The sequence below is a fragment of the Schistocerca serialis genome, chromosome 2 (genome assembly GCF_023864345.2).
Source record: "Schistocerca serialis cubense isolate TAMUIC-IGC-003099 chromosome 2, iqSchSeri2.2, whole genome shotgun sequence".
Taxonomy (NCBI): Eukaryota; Metazoa; Arthropoda; class Insecta; order Orthoptera; family Acrididae; genus Schistocerca; species Schistocerca serialis.
Genome location: NC_064639.1, coordinates 950,494,337 through 950,506,843, shown reverse-complemented (window position 1 = coordinate 950,506,843; position 12,507 = coordinate 950,494,337). Strand labels below are relative to the sequence as shown.

At 43.9% G+C, this 12,507-nt stretch overlaps 1 long non-coding RNA gene across 1 annotated transcript in view; it reads left to right on the top strand.

Annotated features, from left to right (window-relative positions):
• Positions 1-11,017, top strand: part of LOC126456515 (uncharacterized) — an 845,506-nt gene extending 834,489 nt beyond the window's left edge. The window contains exon 3 of the long non-coding RNA XR_007585370.1: positions 10,899-11,017. This is a non-coding gene — a long non-coding RNA (uncharacterized LOC126456515). The remainder of the gene's footprint in view (positions 1-10,898) is intronic.
• Positions 11,018-12,507: the final 1,490 nt, after the last annotated feature.

Below are 12,507 nucleotides of genomic sequence, written 5' to 3'. Positions count from 1 at the left end.
AGTGGCTGACGAGAATTTCGAATGAGGCAATAAGAGGCAGCAATACATTAAATCACGTTGTTACCATAGTTCATGGGCTGAAATTTTGCACATCCAAGAAAAAAACTATCAATGGTTCCAATGCCGTCGTCAGCAGAAACAAGGCTGTCCACTCAGAGTATCGTCAACCAATGAAGGTCAGAATCACCAACGTCAGTATAAACAGTCTGAGTTCCACGCGTTGCCAGCTTATACTGCCGCTCAGCGTGCCTCCAAACACAGTCCACGCGCGACTCACGCCTCCTAGCGGCTCCGAGTTCACTCTCTCTCTCTCCGTGCCTCGCCTCAGGCGAACGCTGTATAGGCAAACTTTACACCAGATGGGATCGATAATCGCTAGATCGATGTGCCCACATCACCTGGTACTAAGGGGAACTGTAGAGCGTAAAATATATAGAGGAAGACAGAGACTGCAAAATATCTAATAAATGAGGACTCTGGGAGCAAGTGTTACCCTGACGTGAACAAGATGGCAAAGTGGAGGAATTCTGGAGAGCCAGATTAAAACATAAGACTGAGGGCTTTCAAAAACGAAAAAAATATGAATCCACAAATTCGATTTATGGTATGCTACACTGAATGTGGGTTCTGACATTTTAATCGACTACTACTCTTGTTCGGGATGATGAGGATACAGTTTCCAGTTCAGTCATCCATGTTAAAGTTTTCATTGGCATCCCTAACGAAATTTCTTCGAAGCGGACAGAGGTGGTTTCCATCCCGTCTCCAAATCTGAGAGAGCGCACCGTCTTTAATAAACTCGTTATTGTTGAGTGAATAAACGCTCCCTGTACAGTGGAGATGTACATCATGATCGAAACGTTGTTGCGATTTTTAAGATCATCGCATTTCTCATGGGTTGCTATTCTGCTGCTAACACACACATCAAAAAAAGTTTTGCATTACCTCGGTTCCGACAGTTCCGGAACCTGTACAGAAAACTGGAACAGAGATCAACATAAACATCATTTCTGCCCTTCTTATTGCTCATGGAAATCACACATTGCGTGTTGTACTACCACGCAGTGAGACCTGCAGAGGTGGTGGTTCAGGTTGCTCTACACACCAGTACCTCTAATACCCAGTGGCACGTCCTCAACGGCGATTCGGCGAAGATCCCTCAGAATGGTAGGCGAGTCACGTCGTCCATAAACAGCTCTTTTCAGTCTATCCCAGGCATATTCGATAGGGTTCATGTCTGGAGAACATGCTGGCCACTCTAGTCGAGCGATGTCGTTATCCTGAAGGAAATCATTCACAACATGTGCACGATGGGAACGCGAATTGTCGACCATGAAGACGAATGCCTCGCCAATATGCTGCAGATATGGTCGGAGGATGGCATTCAAGTTTCGTACAAACGTTAGGACGACTTCCATGACCACCAACGTCTTACGTCGGCCCCACATAATGCCACCCCAAAACAACACGGGACCTGCACCTTGCTGCGCTCGCTGGACAGTGTGTCTAAGGCGTTCAGCTTGACCGGGGTGCCTCCAAACACGTCTGTGACGATTGTCTGGCAGAAGGCAGAGGAGAAGATACCAATCCTGAGCGGTCCATTCGGGATGTTATTGGGCCTATCTATAACGCGCTGCAAAGATGGACCTCGTCATGGACGTCGAGAGTGAAGTTGTGCATCATGCAGCCTATTGCGCACAGTTTGAGTCTTAACACGACGTCCTGTGGCTGCACGGAAAGCATTATTCAACATGGTGGCGTTGCTGTCAAGGTTCCTCCGGGCCATCACCCGTAGGTAGTGGTCATCCCCTGCAGTAGTAGCCCTTGGGCGGTCTGAGCGAGGCATGTCATTGACAGTTCCTCTCTCTCTGTATCTCCTCCATGTCCGAACAACATCGCTTTGGTTCACTCTGAGACGCCTGGACACTTCCCTTGTCGAGAGCCCTTCCTGGCACAAAGGAACAATGCGGACGTGATCGAACCGCGGTATTGACCGTCTAGGCACGATGGAACTAAAGACAACACGATCCGTGTACCTCCTTCGTGGTGGAATGACTGGAACTGATCGGCTGTCGGACCCACTCAGTCTAAAAGGCGCTGCTCAGGCGTCGTTGTTTACATCTTTGGGCGGGTTTAGTGACATCTCTGAACAGTCAAAGGGACTGTGTCTGTGATAAAATGTCCACAATCTGCGTCTGTCTTCAGGAGTTCTGGGAACCAGGGTCATGCAAAACAATTTTTGATGTGTGTATTACAGCACAAATTAAATGTTTTTCATTGGAGTTCAAAGGACGCAGAGTATCGCAGCGGCAACGTTGAATTAAAAATTATCAGGCTCCAAGCCAAGTTAAGTGGTTAAAACGGCATGAGTTTCCGTCCAAATACTCCTGGGCCACTGTCACGTGGAATGACCGATGATGGGCTGCTGGTACGCCTCCTATTTGATCTACATTTTACCTGCTTATTTTGGCTTTGTGCAGCAGAGACCATACAGCCAACGGTATTCGTAACTATCATGTGAACATAATTGCAATTTCTACAGTAGAAAAATAAAAATAGCTCGATGTGCAAACGTAAGTCCTTAGTGTAAAACAAAAACATTAAAAGATGAACATCATACAGCCAGAAATAGTTTGAACAATGCTATATCACTAATGCACTTTCCACAATACAATAATGATAAGAGTGTGAAGTACTAAGATAACATCGTTATATGAATTAAAAAACTCGAAAATACGACCCACCGTTCGAACCGGACAGGTTCAACACGATAATGACATCCACGGCAACTTATAATTGAAAGATGGACAGCGGTGTCGTTAACAACGATAAGTTCTTAATGCAAAGTAAAAACACAAACTTACGTGTCAGTTTTCGAATCTGTCTCTTTCAATGAAAGGACAAGATCCACACAACTGACAGATCAAAGCTGGATAGCGGCGTCTTGCAAGTACACTACTGGCCATTAAAATCGCTACACCAAGAAGAAATGCAGATGATAAACGGGTATTCATTGGACAATAATATTATACTAGAACTGACACGTGATTACATTTTCACCCAATTTGGGTGCATAGCTCCTGAGACATCAGGACCCAGAACAACCATCTCTGGCCGTAATAACGGCCTTGATACGCCTGGGCATTGAGTCAAACAGAGCGTGGATGGTGTGTAAAGGTACAGGTGCCCATGCAGCTTCAACACGATACCACAGTTCATCAAGATAGTGACTGGCGTATTGTGACGAGCCAGTTGCTCGGCCACCATTGACCATACGTTTTCAATTGGTGAGAGATCTGGAGAATGTGCTGGCTAGGGCAGCAGTCGAACATTTCTGTATACAGAAAGGCTCGTACAGGCCCTGCAACATGCTGAAATGCAGGGTTTCCCAGGGATCGAATGAAGGGTAGAGCCACGGGTTGTAACACATCTGAAATGTAACGCCCACGGTTCAAAGTGCCGTCATTGCGGACAAGAGGTGACCGAGACGTGTAACCAATGGAACCCCATACCATCATGCCGGGTGATACGCCAGTATGGCGATGACGAATACACGCTTCCAATGTGCGTTCACCGCGATGTCGCCAAACATGGATGCGACCATCATGATGCTGTAAACAAAACCTGGATTCATCCGAAAAAATGACGTTTTGCCATTCGTGCACCCACGTTCGTCGTTGAGTACACCATCGCACGGGCTCCTGTCTGTGATGCAGCGTCAAGGGTAACCGCAGCCATGGTGTCCGAGCTGATTGTCCATGCTGCTGCAAACGTCGTCGAACTGTTCTTGCAGATTGTTGTTGTCTTGCAAACGTCCCCATCTGTTGACTCAGGGATCGAGACGTGGCTGCACGATCCGTTACAGCCATGCGGATAAGATGCCTGTCATCTCGACTGCTAGTGATACGAGGCCGTTGGGATGCGGCACGGGGTTCCGTATTACCCTTATGAACACACCGATTCCATATTCTGCTAACAGTCACTGGATCTCGACCAACGCGAGAAGCAATGTCGCGATACGATAAACCGCAATCGCGATAGGCTACAATCCGACCTTTATCAAAGTCAGAAACGTGATGGTACGCATTTCTCCTCCTTACACGAGGCATCACAACAACGTTTCACCAGGCAACGTCGGTCAACTGCTGTTTGTGTATGAGAAATCAGTGGGAAACTTATCTCATGTGAGCATGTTGTGAAGTCGCCACCGTCGCCAAACTTGTGTGAATGCTCTGGAGAGCTAATCATTTGCATATCACAGCATCTTCTTCCCGGCGGTGAAATTTCGCGTCTGTAGCACGTCATCTTCATAGGGTAGCAATTTTAATGGCTAGTAGTGTAGTTCGAGAGCACGAATCTACAACAAATCAGTGTCGAGGATACTGGACGGTAGTTTTGTGGATCATTCCTACTATCCTTCTCGCAGACGGATGTGACCTGTGCTTTTTTCCAAGAACGGGGCACCGTTTTTTGTTCGAAGAATCTACGATAGAATATAGTTAGAGAAGGAGGTAACTCAGCAGCAAATTCAGTATCGGGCCCTGGAGCTTTGTTTAACGTTAACGATTTCACCTGTTTATCAACACCACTGACACTGATAGTTATTTCGTTCACCTTTTCAGGGGCATGAGGATTAAATTGGGGCAATTCTCCGCGGTTTTCTTTTATAAAGGAACATTTGAAAACGGAGTTAAGCATTTCAGCTTTTGCTTTGCTACCCTCAATCTCAGTTCCTGTCTCATTTGCTGAACATAAATATCTTTCTACTTCTTTTACTTGCCCTTTGTACTTTGGGAATCACTGTTGCAACAACCACGTTGTGGTCACTGATACTAGTATCGATGCGAACATCCTCAGAGAGGTCAGGTCTATTTGTTGACATTAGATCCAATATCTTTTCTAGATGAGGTGGGTTCCTAGCTATAAGTTATAGGTAGTTTTCAGAGAAGGCATTTAGTAAAGTTTCACAGGATGTCGTATCAAAGCCATCACTAACGAAACTGAAATTTCCCGAGTTAATTGCCGGCCGGAGTGGCCGTGCGGTTCTAGGCGCTACAGTCTGGAGCCGAGCGACCGCTACGGTCGCAGGTTCGAATCCTGACTCAGGAATGGATGTGTGTGATGTCCTTAGGTTCGTTGGGTTTAATTAGTTCTAAGTTCTAGGCGACTGATAACCTCAGAAGTTAAGTCGCATAGTGCTCAGAGCCAGCCAACCCGCGTTAATTGTTGGGTGACTGAAGTCTCCACCGGTTATTACCGAATGACTGGGGAACTTATGTACAAGTGAACTGAGGTTTTCTCCGTAGTTTTCGGTTACATCAGGAGGTGAGTGTGGTGGGTGATAGAAGGATCTAATTATCATACTATATTCACCTCTGACACTGGGTCTTGCCCAAACAGTCTCACGTGCAGTTTCAATTTCTACCTCGGTGGATTTGAGTGTCTTGTCTACTGCGACAAATGCACCACCTACGTTTCCGATTTGGTTATCCTTTCGATATACACTCAGATTTTCCCCGAAAGTCCCACTGACATCAATTTCGGGTTTCAGCCATCTTTCTGTATCCAATGTTACGTAAGCTTCATTGCTTTTCAGGAGTGCTTCAAACTTTGGCACTTCGTTGCTAATGCTTCGTCAGTTAGCATTAGGGTTTTAATACTCTCACCTGTGAGAGATATTTCTTTCGAGATTACACTGGCACCTCCGGGTTTCCTACTCCTGTCGTTATCTGGATTGGATGGAGTGTCACCTAATGTTAAAAAAAAAAAAAGACCTTGTGTGCACTTCACACACAGTCAGCTACCTGAGTAGCAGCCTCTGACGTGTAGTGCACACCTGACCCATTTAGTGGGACCCTACAGTTCTCAATCCCACGTGCGCAAGTATAGGAATTCACAGCCTAGCAGCCTGGTTCAGCTCTTCCACTCGGCCCAGAACCAAAGGGCCACGCTCAGTTCTGGGGACAACTCTGAAAACTGTGAGCTTCGTTGAAACTCCACGCTCAAGACTGGTCTTCTCAACTTTCTCTGCCTGTTGCTGGAATGACCCAAGTATGACATCGGAGCCCAGACGACTGGCATCATTTATTCCAAAGTGCTCCACAATCTGCAGCTGGTTGCTCCCTGTTCCCTGAATGGCCGCCGGCATACCCTCTTCAACACGTTGAATGAGGCCCCAGGCATACACACAGAGCGCATCTGGTGACCTTTCTTGTCCCTTGCTGCCATTTCCCTAAGGGATACCATCTAGTGGCCCAAAAAAAGTCCTGAATTGGCGATAGGATTGCTATTTCAACACCTTGGGCACATCTGATCCTGCCTCGACATCTCTGGACCCTAACCATCCTTCAACATCCATTCTATTGTATTGCACACCATTCTCTACCTAGCTCTGCGAAAGCTCTATTCGTGAAATACTCCAAGGGTGTGGAAAATTTCCTACTATCAGCTCTTTATGAGTGGTCGCCAAGCACAGAATCAAACTTTATAACTGCCAGATCTCATATTTGAGAATCAACAAACAATGTATCTCTTTTTGTTCTTAACTTATTTGTATCCAAATAATTGAGGAGGGCTTCTGATCCGAGAGAATTGTGGCGCTTACGTCATTACTGTATGAAATAATGAGACAAATAAGAAATAAGTAATTTATTAAGAACATTCTGAGTACTATGCGAGGCAACTAGCTGGTTCTAAGAGCCAATAAGAAAGTCTTTGTTTCAAATGCCATTAATACTGAGGCACCATGTTTTATTTCTGATAACACAAATACAGAAATACAACAGTAACATTTTAACCAGTAACTGCAGCCACTAAAAGTCATTTATCATATCTTTTAAAGTTTTTACAAGGGAATAACAAAATTAATTTCAAGCAAAACATCTGTTTAATACACAACTCCATTCTTCAGATCGGATGAAACACATTTTGTTTCAGAACACCCATTGCTGTTGATGAATAAATGGCAACATCGTACAGGTGTTTCCGTTTTGGAACTGATAATCACGGCTGGTCTTTCAGATCAAGTCATGTTACACATGAGCCATGGTCTTTGATGTTTTTCCATTCTTCTGTTTCAGCATAAGAATTTCTAACAGCTATTTGATATGGATGAGTATGACCGTGTTGCAGTTGGAGATCTTACACGCCCGCGCTGACACCAATATCTTTAAAATCAAAGAAGTCAGTTGTATGTATTGAATTTACGTGGAATGGGTGTATAGCCTTAGCTGACTCAAGAATCTTGTGTCATTCTTGCGGGGCATAGGCCTTCCTCAGGCCTCAGAAATATTTATGTTTCCCTTCAAACCATCCCAGGCGAAACGGAGATCGGCCCTTGGAACTATGTAGAGACTGACTGCTTGGCACAAAGACCATGCGTTATCTAATAATTATTGAAACATTTTCTCTATGATTTTGATACGCCCGCATCGATTTTTCTGTGAGCTTGTCGTGGGTCCAAAGAGTGTGCGCTCGGCTCAGAGGAGGTTCGCGAGCGGCGGGCTTTTAAGTAGGCGAATCGCTGACTTGAGGTCTTTCTTGGAGATCTCGGAGCGAAGGAGAGAGGAAGCTGGTCGAGAACGGTGAGGACTTTCAGCACCGTGGCAATTGTAAAGGTGACATCTGTACAGCGCCAGGGCAGCAGAATACACTCGACTGATAGGCCAGCCTGTGGAAATGTCGCTGTCTGGTAGAGATACAACGCGAGCTGCCGTGATCGAGTTGATGTCTGAACTTCCTTTTCAGGTGAGCGGACGTGTCGTTTAAATTGTGGCGGGATATGACCACTTGATGGAATTATCTGGTGCCTACGCGCGTCTGCTGAGGAGATTAATTTTGTTCCTTAACGTTCGCGGGCTTAGCTAACACTTTGCCGACTGGCGACACCACAGTGGCGTCGTGCGCGAAATAGCGGTCAACGGCCGGCGACACCACAGTGGTGTCGTCTGCATAGCATCGCTCAGTGGCCGGCGACACCACAGTGGTGTCGTGAGCATAGTATCGCGCAGTGGCCGGTGACAGCACTTTAATATCGTTTGCATTCTGTTGGTGTTTTGTTTAGCTAACAATAAGTTACACACGTCAACAAGTTTTTTATTTTTATAAGTACTTGTGCACTTTCATTATGGCAGACGAAAGAGACGATACGATTATTTACGATGAATGCGCGACGTCTTGTCTGACGTTCCGGACGACTTGGCCGATTGGGAAGAATGGATATCAAAAAAATGAAAGTGAAGCAGAACTTCGGAAAATAGTGAAATACGTCCAAGAAGAATTCGACGACGCCACGGTTTCCAACTGATTCGGATGAATCAGACGAAGAAGACAGACAATAATTTACTGTGGACCAATAACAAATTTTAAGGATCTCCGGGTCCACACATATTCCCAAAGATACACACAGCGCCGTGGATATCGTAGAATTATATATTTGGAACGATCTATTTGGATATATTAGCAACGAAACCAACAAGAATTACAATCAAAATTGCAATAAAAGTAAACTGGATTTTTAAAAATGCCAAATTTGTCGACGTTACGGGACCCGAACTTAGAAAATGGTTTGGGTTGTTATCCTTATGGGAACTGTAAAAAAGGCAAGGATCGATGATTATTGGTCAATGAATCCGTTGGTAGACACACCGATATTTCGCAAAACAATGTCCCGCAAACGATTCAGACAAATATTATCATTTTTACATTTTTCCGACAACAACAATAAACCGGATAATGCCGACCGTCTTTTCAAAGTGCAATTCCTAATTGATTATTTTTCCAAAAAGTTTAAGCAAACGTTTAATCTAAGTCAAAAATCTCAATTGATGAAGGAATGTTACCGTGGCGTGGACAGTTAAATTTTATAAAGTTTACAGTCCGTCGAAAATTACGAAATATGGCCTCCTCATTCAGATGCTGTGTGATTCGAGTACGGGATACATTTCCTCATTCAAGATATATTCCGGCGATGGACAACCTTAAGCAGAAACAGTGATGGAACTATTGATACCTTCTTATGGAAAGTGGCATCGCATCTACATGGATAATGATTATAACAGTGTAGAACTTGCAGAGAAGTTACTTGAAAAGAAACTTCGAGTTTGTGGAACGACACGGCAAAATAGAGGATTTCCGGAAAAATTAAAGCGCGCAATAGTCAATGTGTTTGAAGCTTGTCATCAACGGAAAGGTGACAAGCGGCCGGCGACAAGCCACGTAATCCGAATTAGCGCTGCCGGCGCCAAGCGAATAGATTTGTGCGAGACGTGAGGACGGCAAAGTGTTAAGATAGTTGGGTTAATATATGTCACGGCTTGATATTTCCGCCGGCCGTTGTGACCGAGCGATTCTAGGCGCTACAGTCTGGAACCGCGCGACCGCTACGGTCGCAGGTTCGAATCCTGCCTCGGGCATGCATGTGTGTGATGTCCTTAGGTTAGTTAGGTTTAAGTAGTTCTAAGTTCTAGGAGACTGATGACCTCATAGTGCTCAGAGCCATTTGAACCATTTTTTTAGATTTCCAGTTAACGAAATACGTTGTCGACATTTCAATCCTAACTGAAGTCGTGCTCATCTTAGCAAGTTTCCATGCCCAGAAGTCGGTTCCGCAGCGGTCGGAGGATCCTTAATTGGCATATTATTAATTGGATCTTTCTCTGTTTATACATCGGGTTTTATCCAACACTGGTCTTAAACAGCGACTGAGAAGGATTGGGCTCGGTTTGCGTTCTGCGGTGGCGTGCAAGGTATCGGCCGTGAAGCAGTTTCCGCGTTGATTCTGCATCAGGGCAGCTCCAGAACACTACTGTACAAGCGGCATGTCCTGGAGGGCGAAGAAAATAATTCTATTCGTTAATACCAAGTTCTTCTAGTTTAAGTTTCTCATGATGTCATGTGATTGTTTTTCACATTCAGTCGAGAGGATAGTTTGACGTATGAATGAGTTGAATTTTTGGTTTTTGACTTATATCATGCTTGCAGCTTGGAATATAAGTATTTAATATTGTCCCGCTGTAGTCAAGCAATGAAATTAGATTATCGTGACAGTTCATTTTAAATTTTAATTACGTGTTAAATTTTATTGTGAATTTGATGACGAAAACTGGTATTGGTTATAGAGTCTGTGTCGTTAGCCCTTCTAGTTAAACTGATGTTTGAAACTTCTGTTTGGCGCACAAATTACGACGCTGCGTTTGTTTAATGTATTACTGAAAGTTATGAGCCTTATCACGGGAACTAAATAAGGGTATTTAAAATTTCTGTTGTTTTACCTTTGTTTTGCTCGATTGTAAAGATTTAACTTTACGAAACCACATAGGGTGGTTTTAAGTGTTTTTAAGATTTATGGAAGTTTCACGTTATTTGTGAAAATTTTGAAAGATAATTGTACGTCTGTGTACTTATTTGGATAAAATAAATGATATGTTACATAATTAACAACATTTCTATGTCAGACTCCTGCATTCAAGTCTGACCCACTGAAAGGGTCACCTTCCTATATCCTGTTCTTGTCAAAGAAGAGTTTCAGATTTGACACTTTGTGAACGTCTAGGGTTATGCAACATAATACCGAGAACACAAGAGCACTGAAAACGAATTTTGAAAAGAAACGGCACTTAGAGCGTTTGACATTTGCACTCCTCACTTGGTGACGTCTTCTCTTTCCACTTGACCTCGCAGGTTCAGTACCGCAGATCAAACAGGAGGCCGAAAGAATTTGGGCCAAGGGAGTACATTCTCAGGTATTCCAAGCTCTTGTGGCTAATTGGGATCAGTCTCGTCTTCAGTGATGCACGTACCGACGTGCACCAGCTAAATATTAAGCTGATTGGTGTTACAGTTAAATCACCACGTGAGTATGCTGTCTGTAATTTGCGTGCATTTGGTTTGTTCGGCAGTACGACCCCGAGGGCTTCGGCGAGATCCCGTGGGACGACTTCGTGGAGGTGCTCAACCAGCCGGAGTTCGCCGCCGAGGTGGACGCGCACAAGCGGGACATCCTGCTGGAGAGGGCGCTGGAGCGCAAGACCAGCGCCATCACCTTCCAGGACTTCGTCAACGTGGTGAGTACCCAACCGTGTTGTCACGCTGTTTCTGCCAAGTGCAGCCAAATGTCCAGCAGTCACATCATTAATTTGGTAGGCAGCTTGACTTTCTTATTGCCGTTAAATCCCATAAACAAAGCCACACTGTTCTTCATTCATTGAGGAGTCGGTGTAGATGAGTCAAGCGTTTCTGTGGATGTAGAGATATTTAAAAATCATATACCGCTATTTGTGTATCTGCTGTATCCGACGGGGCACAGAGGCTCCAAGCGGTACAGAAGTGTTTTGTGGATTGCCTGCCCCCGCAGGCGTTGCCTGTACGCTTGGCCTACAGAGGGTGACACCTCTGCCGCCCTACTATGCATCGGCCTATCAGAGGGGCTGAAATGCTGGTATACTGTTAGCCGGAGCTCCTTCTCTTACAGTTATGTCTCTTCCTTTGGACGACTCCAGTGTTTCTTCCAGCTACAATAATTTTTCAATACAGAGGCTGATTTCTGAGCTGGAAAACTTATGCCTTAATATATTCGTAGGCGTACCTAAAACAATAACAGATTTTTACAGGCCCCCTGAATAATCGCTGTATATTATAGGGCATTGTGGTAACCGACTGACTCATTGATTCGTCATCGCCTAGCCCAAACCACTAAGGATAGAAACTTAAAATTTGTGGAGGGTGTTTATCTTATAATGTTCTGCGTCGTTCAAGAACGGATTTTTCTATGTTCTATCCCTAACAGGGTGAAATAGGGGATGAAATGTTTCTTGAAAATATGTCTAAAGCAATTTTGAAGCTACACCTAGAAAAATTGGTATTTAGTTTCTCGGTCAAAATAATTTTTGGAAATTTAACCCCTATAGAGGTGAAATAGTGGATGGAAGTTTTTTTTAAATAAATCATTATTAAAGAACCATCAAAGTATTTGTAAAGCTACATTTACAAAAATGGGTAGTTGACTTTTAGATTACAAATAAAAAATACGTGTTTCACTTTTTTTTATTCGACCCCTAAGGGGGTCAAATAGAGGGTGAAATATTTTATGAAAATATTTCGTTGTTAAGGCATTTTTAAAGCTAAACTCTTGAAAACTGACATTTGGCTTCTTTGTTACTGATTAAAAAGTACGCCTTTCACTGTTTTTTCGAAATTCAACCCTTAAGGGACTGAAATAGGGGGATGAATATTTCGTTATAATAAAAAATGTAAAGCTAAATCTATGAAAATTGGTTTCCATTTGTAGTTTAGGTGCAAGGAAATATGTGTTAGGGGATACAAGTTTTTATGTAAGCATCACCACGAGAGCTCAAAAGGCATGATTAACAAAAACCTTGGACAATAGCTACCAGAATCGAATTTCTCATTAGAAATACATTGGAAAACAGCATGCTTCTATGACGTTAATCGTCGTGAAAAGTTTATAATGTGTTACAGTTCGTGAACAACACTGCAGACCATACAGCC